This window comes from Pseudorca crassidens, chromosome 11, assembly GCF_039906515.1.
Source record: "Pseudorca crassidens isolate mPseCra1 chromosome 11, mPseCra1.hap1, whole genome shotgun sequence".
NCBI classification, from domain to species: Eukaryota; Metazoa; Chordata; class Mammalia; order Artiodactyla; family Delphinidae; genus Pseudorca; species Pseudorca crassidens.
Genome location: NC_090306.1, coordinates 24,967,198 through 24,976,541, shown reverse-complemented (window position 1 = coordinate 24,976,541; position 9,344 = coordinate 24,967,198). Strand labels below are relative to the sequence as shown.

The following is a 9,344-nucleotide window of genomic DNA, read 5'->3' as shown; positions in this document are numbered from 1 at the left end:
CACCTTGAAAGTCTCAGTAGGGCCAATGGCCAAACCACATGTTCACAGAATAGCAGGACCGTGAATATCAGGTGATCCTCTGGGTGGCAATCATAATGGGCTCAAGATCAGAGGCTTCGCTGCGGCCTTACTCGTGGCGTTGGCCGCTTCCTGCCGGAGGACTGCCGGAACCCCAGAAGGGTGTCCCCCGCACAGCCAGGGCCAGCATTCGTGCAGGGATGACTGAATGTCACAGTGAGGGCACTTCCCTACCCCTCGCCTGCTTCTGTGGCACCGTGAGGCCGACAGAAAGGCACGAGCTGGGCGCGTGTGAGTCCAGGTTTGACTTGCACTGATACTGGCCTGTGGTCCAGGATGGTTTGTTCTTGGGACCAGACCTGACCAGAAGTTGACCTCATGAGTATTTCAACCTCTCCAGCTGCCCTGCTCCTCCGGAGGCTGAGGAAGCTCTCCTGGGGCAGCACTGCTGTCCAGCTCTTCATCTTAACGGTGGCGACCTTTGGTCTGCTGGGTGCCCTGGCCTGTCACTGGCTTCTGAACTTTTACTTCTACCTGCGCCACTGGCATCTGAACCGAACGAACCAAGAGTTCCTGCAGCAAAGCTTGAGAGAGGGTGAAGCTGCCCTCCGCTGCCCTCTGTCAACGGCTCGGTGCCCGTCGTCTGGCAGGCCACTCCCCGCCCCTGGTTGGTCATCACCATCATCACAGTGGACAGGCAACCTGGCTTCCACTATGTCCTGCAGGTCATGTCCCAGTTTCATCAGCTCCTTCAACAATGAGGCCCCTAGCACGAGGGGCACCAACTTTTCCTGTGCAACGTGGAGTGGAGCGTGAGCCATTTAGATGCCAAGCTGCTGTCCAAGTACGTCTCTGTGGTCAACAGCTACGAGGGCACGGAGGATGACCAATTCGTTTGAGAAAGAGAAGCAGGACTACATCTGTTGTCTGGAATCCTCCCTGCAGACCCACAACCCAGACTACATCCTGATGGTGGAAGATGACCCCTTTTCAGAAGAGCAGATCTTCCCAGTCTTGGAGCACCTTCTTCGGCCTCTGAGCCGCACCTCAGATATGCACTTTATCTAAAGCTCTATCACCCTGCGAGGCTCCAGCACTATATCACCCGGAGCCCATGCAGATCCTGAAGCGGGTTGGTGTCGGCATGTTGCTGGGGCCCTTACTAACCTGGATATATATGCAGTTTGCCAGCCAGCCGGGGTTTAACTAACCCGTCAGGCTCTTCTTCTTCCTGTACAGCATGGGTCAGGTAAAGCTGGTGGGCTGGCACTATTTCCTGGAGCTGCGGCAGCTGTGTCCTTCCCTGTACAGCGTGGTCCCTGCTTCACAGTTTTGCACCCCGGCAATACCTTTCCCTGCCCGGGTGGCCCGCTGGACCCTCACCTACCTGTCCCAGGTGTACTGCCACAAGGGCTTCGGCAAGAACATGGCACTGTTCTCACTGTTGAGGGCCAAGGGGGAGCGGGCCTATGTGGTGGAGCCCAATCTTGTGAAACACATCAGGCTTTTCTCAAGCCTTCGGTACAACTTTCACCCCAGTCTGCTCTAGCTTGCCAAGAAATGCCTTTCTGAATTGGCCACTTCTTGGAGATGCAACTATTGAGCTCTTTCTTTGGACACAGTTGCTTGCAGATATTTCATTGCTTTAAGTTTGCTAGGGATATAGGTACTGGGATGACTGAAGAACAGGCCAGTCAAGCACCTTGGCCTTGGTAACTCTCTGGCAGAAACAAGCTGTTCACCATGAGTCCAGACCTCTGGCCCTCCACACAGCCATGCTGCCTCATTCAGTCTGACCCACCCAACGAGGGGCATTTAAATACCACTTAAATTCTATGATTGTTTATTGATCCGCTTCGCGATAGGGTCTGTGACTGCCAAAAATATTGTGCACAGTGATATGACTGGATTAGGATTTTAAGGGTAGAATTTGGTGAAAGGTGAGATTCTTTTGCAATGATTTCTTTCTCATTGGGAATAAGAATGGATGTATGTTTAGAATATATGTCCCAAGAGGCAGGACCATGTTGATAGATTCTATTTGTTTCCTTGACCTGGAATGATAAAAGTGGAAAAAAGCCACACAGTGCCCAGCCTCTTGCAGGTGTTACCTGGCATTTTCTTTTCCACACATTTGTAGTGCACTGATAATCAATTTTGTTCATGAGAACTTTAAGGCAGAGAAAGATCTGAAAGCACCTTCTTGATCATCAAGGACGGATTGCTTATGTTTAGTAATGATTTAATATTGAAGATTTCTATCATAATCTGATTCCTTGAAAGTTGGACATTGCAGAATAATATAGAATGGGTGAGCTCTTTACTAATAGCATACCCTTTCCCCTAACTTTGCTGGCTAATCACCCACCTTCATTTCTTTTTCTTCTATGCAGCATGATATTATAGGAGAAAAAAGCATGGACTGAAGTCAGAAGACCTGAATTTTTATTTCAGATCTCTGTCATGTCCTAGTGGTGTGAACTTGGGCAAGTCATAAGCACTCTGAGTCTCAGGCTTGTCGCCTGTAAAATGGGGACAGTGATATCTACCTTGGAAATTGCCTTGAGGATTAAATGACAGAATGTATGTAAAACACTAGCAAGTGCTTATCTCACAGAGGGCACTTGGTGAATATTAGTTCTTTTCTCTCCTATAGTAAGCATATACAACTCAAGTATATTTTGGATAAAGTATTAGTGATATTATTTAAAGTATGATATGGGGCATAGGGCTGACACCTATGGAGCAGCTGTTCCAGACCAAACACTGCTAGAATAAAGGCTGGCTTTTCCTTGTGACTTCAGAAGGATATGCAGCTCAGTTTCATCTAGCCCCCCCCTCCAGCCAAACCCAAAATAAGAATTGTTCATTCAAACTGGAAATGATCTGAGACTCCTCTTGAGCTTATTTCAAGACTAGCATCTGAAAATTACTCTTCTCAAAAGTTACAAGTAAATGTCACTTGACAATACTTACTGGCCAGTGGCCAACAAGGCTCTTTGTGGGGATGGATGATTATATTAGAGTTCAAGCAGCTGTCCATTTTGTTTCAGTGCCACATCTTATGTTTGCTTTTAAGTTTCCACAGTGAGCTACCATCTCGGGATCTGCTTGAGAACACTGAGGGAGTAACAGGGGTTCATCATCACACTTTATAGATGAACAAACAGACCCAGAGATGTTAGAGAATTTCCTCAGTTTCACACAGCTGAACAGCAGCAGAGAGGACTGGAATGTAGTAGATTTTTGACTTCCAGCCCCTGTACGTTTTTCTTAACCACATTCATTTTATAAATATCTATGTAATCAAATTCTCTTTTGTGAAATCCATTTGTAACCTGGGCTAAATAATGTCTCTGTAACCTAAGATGGTAAAAACTCACTGTGGTGTTGGTCTTGGGGGACAAACAGGTTTCAGTATGTGTTGTGTTGTTATAGTGAGCTGTTATATATCCCCCAGGAATGTCCAAAGTGTCCAGAGCTACTAGATGACTTATTGAGATGCTCAGATTCCACCCCTCCATCCCTCCTCTCCCAGTAACTGGTTCAGCCCCATGTTTGAGAAGAGAACCACTCTCAACCTAGAATTCATTTGAGTTTGTTGCATTAATGATTGGATCTCTTCGTGAAAAGTTTGTGTCCAATGACAGAACATTTAAGCTAGCCAAGCCCTAGATCAGAATCATTGCTGGTTTCCATTTCTGCTCTTTCTAATTCAGTTGTCTACTGCACACAGACATCCCTTCCCCTGACTCCTTCATTCTCGATGGCTAAGGTCATCTATGCCTTGTCATATTTCTCTACTTACACACTAAGACATCTTCCCCCATTGATCTTAACTAGAGTCTGCCATCCTTGGACATTTTCTGCAGAAGCGGAAATCCTACCCACTTTTGTCCCTACCCACTTTCTAGATCGCCCTCCCTTTTGTCCCTCATTCCTAGAGTCCAAACTGTGTATGTTATTCTGGATTAGGACAGCTGACAGCTTTACACCAAAGCTGAAGTCTCTCATTTAATCCTGAGTAGGGAGCTAGGGGAGAACTAAAGTCCCCTTCCAATATCAAGGGACATAGTTTACCATGGGAGTGAAGGTCTCTAACAGTCCTGCATACTTTTCAGAATTTAAGTTATTGTCAGGCCTAAGAAGCTCCCTATTGTGACTGACTGTATTTGCATAGACTTATCAGTTCAAATAAATGTACCTCTTTCACTGAGAAAAAAAAAAAAAATAGACCAGAGGCCCTCCTTCATTTCTCTGGATTGAATATATCCCTCAACCTTCTTGTAAATTAAGATATTAAATATCTTCGATAAAAATGCATGCAAATTTAACTTGATTTGGAAAAATTTAGGAATGCAATGATTCTTACTCCATGTATTGAGGAGAGAATTTATACATATTAATGAGGTTAACATAGTGGGGTTTTTTCCACTTTTGCACCTCACAGCGAACATTGCTGTTCTCAACTAACAAGCAGTGGTCTCTGCAAGAGCTCAGCAGAGTGACCACTAATAAGGGAACCAATGGGAGCAAGGTCAGCACAAAGCTATGAGTGTGAGTCCAGATGCAAATGTATTCAGAATAATTAGGGTTTGCCCATCAGCTGACGAATGTAATGCACAGTAGCAAACAGCAGAGACTTCGTGATCTACTTCCTACAAATTCTGGAATGAAAAGTAGTTTGAGTTTTGGTTGGTTCCAACTTTATCTCAGAAAACTCATAATCAGCTATAGGCCAGAGATCAGGATGCAATTCCCAGGTCTACCCAGCAACACTCCTAACCTTCAGTCCTGGGTCTGAGTCACACCTCTGTCCTTGGCCTGGATTCTGGCCCCAAAGCACCAAAATGTTGAATACTGTCAACTTCTCATTGTGCAGAGCAGTAAGTGGAAGCTCTCATGGAGCCATCTTCCCAGCCAGAACCAGAAGGCAGAGGACAGGCTGGCCACCAGGCAGCAGTAGAGTGGATTTCAGAGGCTGTGGCTTGGTGTCAGGACCTGTGGGAAGCACATGGACACAGGCCGGCTGTTGTGAGGTCTTTCCAGAGAGACACTGTAATCATGCCTGCTCAGCCTCTCATCTCCTGTCTAATTTTCTTCCCAGCATCACCTCCAGGCCTCTGTTGGCAGTGGTGCTTTCCCAACTGATAGTTCCCATTAAATGAGTTTCAGATGCTGATTTTCTGTCTAACAGATGAGCAAGCATTTCCGTAAGTTGCATCTCATTTTACCAACATCACTGATTTCTCTACTTTCTTGTATCCAATTGATCATTTCACTTCAACTGTGCATTTTATTAATGAGCCATTCACTCCCTTTTCCGGATCGTTAGTGAAGATGCCAGATTCTGACTTGACCTAACACCAGTTCCCAGGGGTCAATGCTGGTTTCCCTGAGAGCTCCCCAGGGAGACATTTTTCACTCTCCTTCTAGCTCCTTCATTGTCCCAAGCTACTTTAACATACTTCTTAGCTCACTTTCATACACTTTTTGGGATATTGACATTAATGTTTACCCAAGAAGCTGCTGTTTGTGGGATGAATGGACAAATGGTCAAATGATACACAGCACAATATGCATAACCATGAAATTCCAGCTCCACTAAGTATACAGTGTAGGCTCATTTATTCACTCACTTTTGTCTAAAGAGCAGAAGGACTTGACTACAATCCTTTGACTATAATCCTCTAGGCTGTTTCTGTCCTTCCAGCACTCACACTTGTACACTGATGCACCTGTTACACTTGACAGAAGCTTCTGATTTCAGTACACCTTCCTGGCTGGCTTCAGGATATTTCCTGAATATTCGCAGGTTATTGGCTGGCAGTGAATCTTACACAGGTGGCTAATGGGTAACTTTGGAAAAGCCAAAAGTTTCATGGCTAGAAGAGCAGGCATTTTTGCTGGGCTTTATTTGCCTGCTTTCATCCACTCTCAGTATAAATATGGTTTTAAATCTCTGGCTTAAATCAAAGGAAATAATTTATTAGATGAAGTTGATTTTCTTTTCTTTTTATTTATAGGTTGCTAGGTACAGAAGATATGCAAGTCCCAGGCAAGCCTCATTACCAGCTCTTTCATGTTTGATTGACCACTGGAAGCACTTTTCTTCCTTTTATTAAAATACTTTGAAAAACTTGATAAAATGAAAGCTGAATATAAAATTGTATCTGTCCTATCATTTTAACACCTAAAAATATTCATTTGGACCTCAATGTCCAAGGAGATGGGAGGAACCCCCTAGCGACCAGGTAGGATGTGGGGGGAGTGTGGAGGGAGGAGAAGCAGAGGCTGGATGTGACTGACGCCCTGACGGGTGGCTGGGAGAGGGAGGAGTTCCCACACCTGGGGGGACGCTTGGAAGCTTGGAGGATAAGGAGGGAGCACAGCTGGTGTTTCTCTCACCCACTTGGGCCTCAGGAAGACTGCTGGGCTCCAGGGCCAGTCTTCTACGCTCCAAGGCCAGAGGCACTTCTGGGCCTCTCTGGTGCACTGAGCCTAAGTCCTGCCCCCCGCCCCCCGACAGTGCGTTTTCCAACCCTGTGGGTCCTAAGCATAGGCCCCGACCCCATAAACCCTGCCCCTTCTTAAGCCACGCCCCCCACAGCCAGGGCCTTTTCCAGCTTTTTCTTTTTCCCTCTTCTTTGATATTGTCGTTCTGTTTTACCTTCCAGCTGTAGTTTCATCTATATCTTAATTTTTTTTAACATATCTGTTAGTTTTCTAATCTTATTTTATTTTTTACTCTTTGTTATTGTTCTCCTTTTTTCTTTTTTTTATTTACTTATTTTTTTTACATCTTTATTGGAGTATAATTGCTTTACAATGGTGTGTTACTTTCTGCTTTATAACAAAGTGAATCAGTTATACATATACATATGTTCCCATATCTCTTCCCTCTTGCGTCTCCCTCCCTCCCACCCTCCCTATCCCACCCCACTAGGTGGTCACAAAGCACTGAGCTGATCTCCCTGTGCTATGCGGCTGCTTCCCACTAGCTATCTACCTTACGTTTGGTAGTGTATATATGTCCATGCCTCTCTCTCGCTTTGTCACAGCTTATCCTTCCCCCTCCCTTCTTTTTTCTTTATTTTGTTTTTTCTGCCCTATTTGCCTTGCAGAATCTTGGTTCACAAGCTGGAGGTAAGGCCTGGCTCCTGTGGTGGGAGCTCCAAGTCCAAAGCACTGGACTAACAGAGAACCTCAGACCCCAGGGAATATTCATCAGAGTGAGGTCTCCCAGAGGTCCTCATCTCGACACCAAGACCTGGTTTTACCCAACAGCCTACAAACGCCAGTTCTGGAAGACTCAGGGCAAGTGACCAGTAAGACAGGAACACAATCCCACCTATCAAAAAAAAAAAAAAAAAAAAAAGAGATGACAAAAAATATGTCACAGATGAAGGAGCAAGGGAAAAACCTACAAGACCAAATAAGTGAAGAGGAAATAGGCAACCAACTTGAAAAAGAATTCAGAGTAATGATAGTAAAGATGATCCAGAAACTCAGAAATAGAATGGAGGCACAGATTGAGAAAATACAAGAAATGTTTAACAAAAGATCTAGAAGAACTAAAGAACAAACAGAGATGAACTACACAATAACTGAAATGAAAAATACACTAGAAAGAATCAAAAACAGAATAACTGAAGCAGAGGAATGAATAAGTGAGCTGGAAGACAGATGGTGGAAATAACTGCCAAGGAGCAGAATAAAGATAAAAGAATGAAAAGAATTGAAGACAAACTCAGAGACCTCTGGGAAAATACTACACGCACCAACATTCATATTATAGGGGCCCCAGAAGAAGAAGAGAAAAAGAAAGTGTCTGAGAAAATATTTGAAGATATTATAGCCCAAAGCTTCCTTAACATGGGAAAGGAAATAGCCACCCAAGTCCACGAAGCACAGAGAGTCCTGTACAGGACAAAGCCAAAGAGAAACATACTAAGACACATATTAATCAAACTAACAATTAAGTTCAAAGAAAAAATATGAAAAACAGCAAGGGAAAAGCAAAAAATAACTTACAAGGGAATCCCTATAAGATTATCAGCTGATTTTTCAGCAGAAACTCTGCATGCCAGGAGGGAGTGGCAGAATATACTTCAAGTGATGAAAGAGAAAAATCTACAACCAAGATTACTCCATCCAGCAAAGATCTCATTCAGATTCAACAGAGAAATCAAAAGCTTTATCGACAAGCAAAAGCTAAGAGAATTCAGCACCACCAAACAAGCTTTACAACAAAGGCTAAAGGAACTTCTCTAAGGAGGAAACACAAGAGAAGAAAAAACACAAAACAATTAAGAAAATGGTAGTAGGAACATACATGTCGACAACAACCTTGAATGTAAATGGATTAAATGCCCCAACCAAAAGATACAGACTGGCTGAATGGATACAAAAACAAGACCCATATATATCCTGTCTACAAGAGACTGACATCAGACCTACAGACACATACAGACTGAAAGTGAGGGGATGGAAAAAGATACTCCATGCAAATGGAAATCAAAAGAAAGCTAGAGCAGCAATACTCACATCAGATAAAGTAGACTTTAAAATAAAAACTGTTATAAGAGATAAGGAAGGACACTACATAATAATCAAGGGATCAATCCAAGAAGAAGATATAACAATTATAAATATTTATGCATCCAACATAGGAGCACCTCAATACATAAGGCAAATGCTAACAACCATAAAAGGGGAAACTGACATAAAAACAATAATAGTGGGGAACTTTAACACCCCACTACACCAATGGATGGCTCATACAAACAGAAAATAAGTAAGGAAACACAAGCTTTAAATGACACAATAGACCAGACAGATTTAATTGATATTTATAGGACATTCCATAAGAAAGTGACAAAAATACATTTTTTTTCTCAAGTGCACATGGAACATTCTCCAAGATAGATCACATCTTGGGTCACAAATCAAGCCATGGTAAATTTAACAAAATTGAAAGTGTATCAAGCATCTTTTCTGACCACAACACTATGATATTAGAAATCAATTACAGGAACAAAACTGTAAAAAACACAAATACATGGAGGCTAAACAGTGTGCTACTAAATAATCAAGAGATCACTGAAGAAATCAAAGAGGAAATAAAAAAATACTTAGAAACAAATGACAATGAAAACACGATGACCCAAAACCTATGGAATGCAGCAAAAACAGTTCTAAGAGGGAATTTCATAGCAATTTAAGCTCACGTCAAGAAACAAGAAAAATCTCAAATAAACCATCTAAGCTTACACTTAAAGCAACAAGAGAAAGAAGAACAAAAAAAACCTAAAGTCAGTAAAAGG

The 9,344-nt window shown here is 43.1% G+C and overlaps 1 pseudogene; it reads left to right on the top strand.

Annotated features, from left to right (window-relative positions):
• The first annotated feature begins 348 nt into the window (after nt 1-348).
• Nucleotides 349-1,585, top strand: LOC137202794 (post-GPI attachment to proteins factor 4-like; annotated as a pseudogene).
• The last annotated feature ends 7,759 nt before the right edge of the window (nt 1,586-9,344 follow it).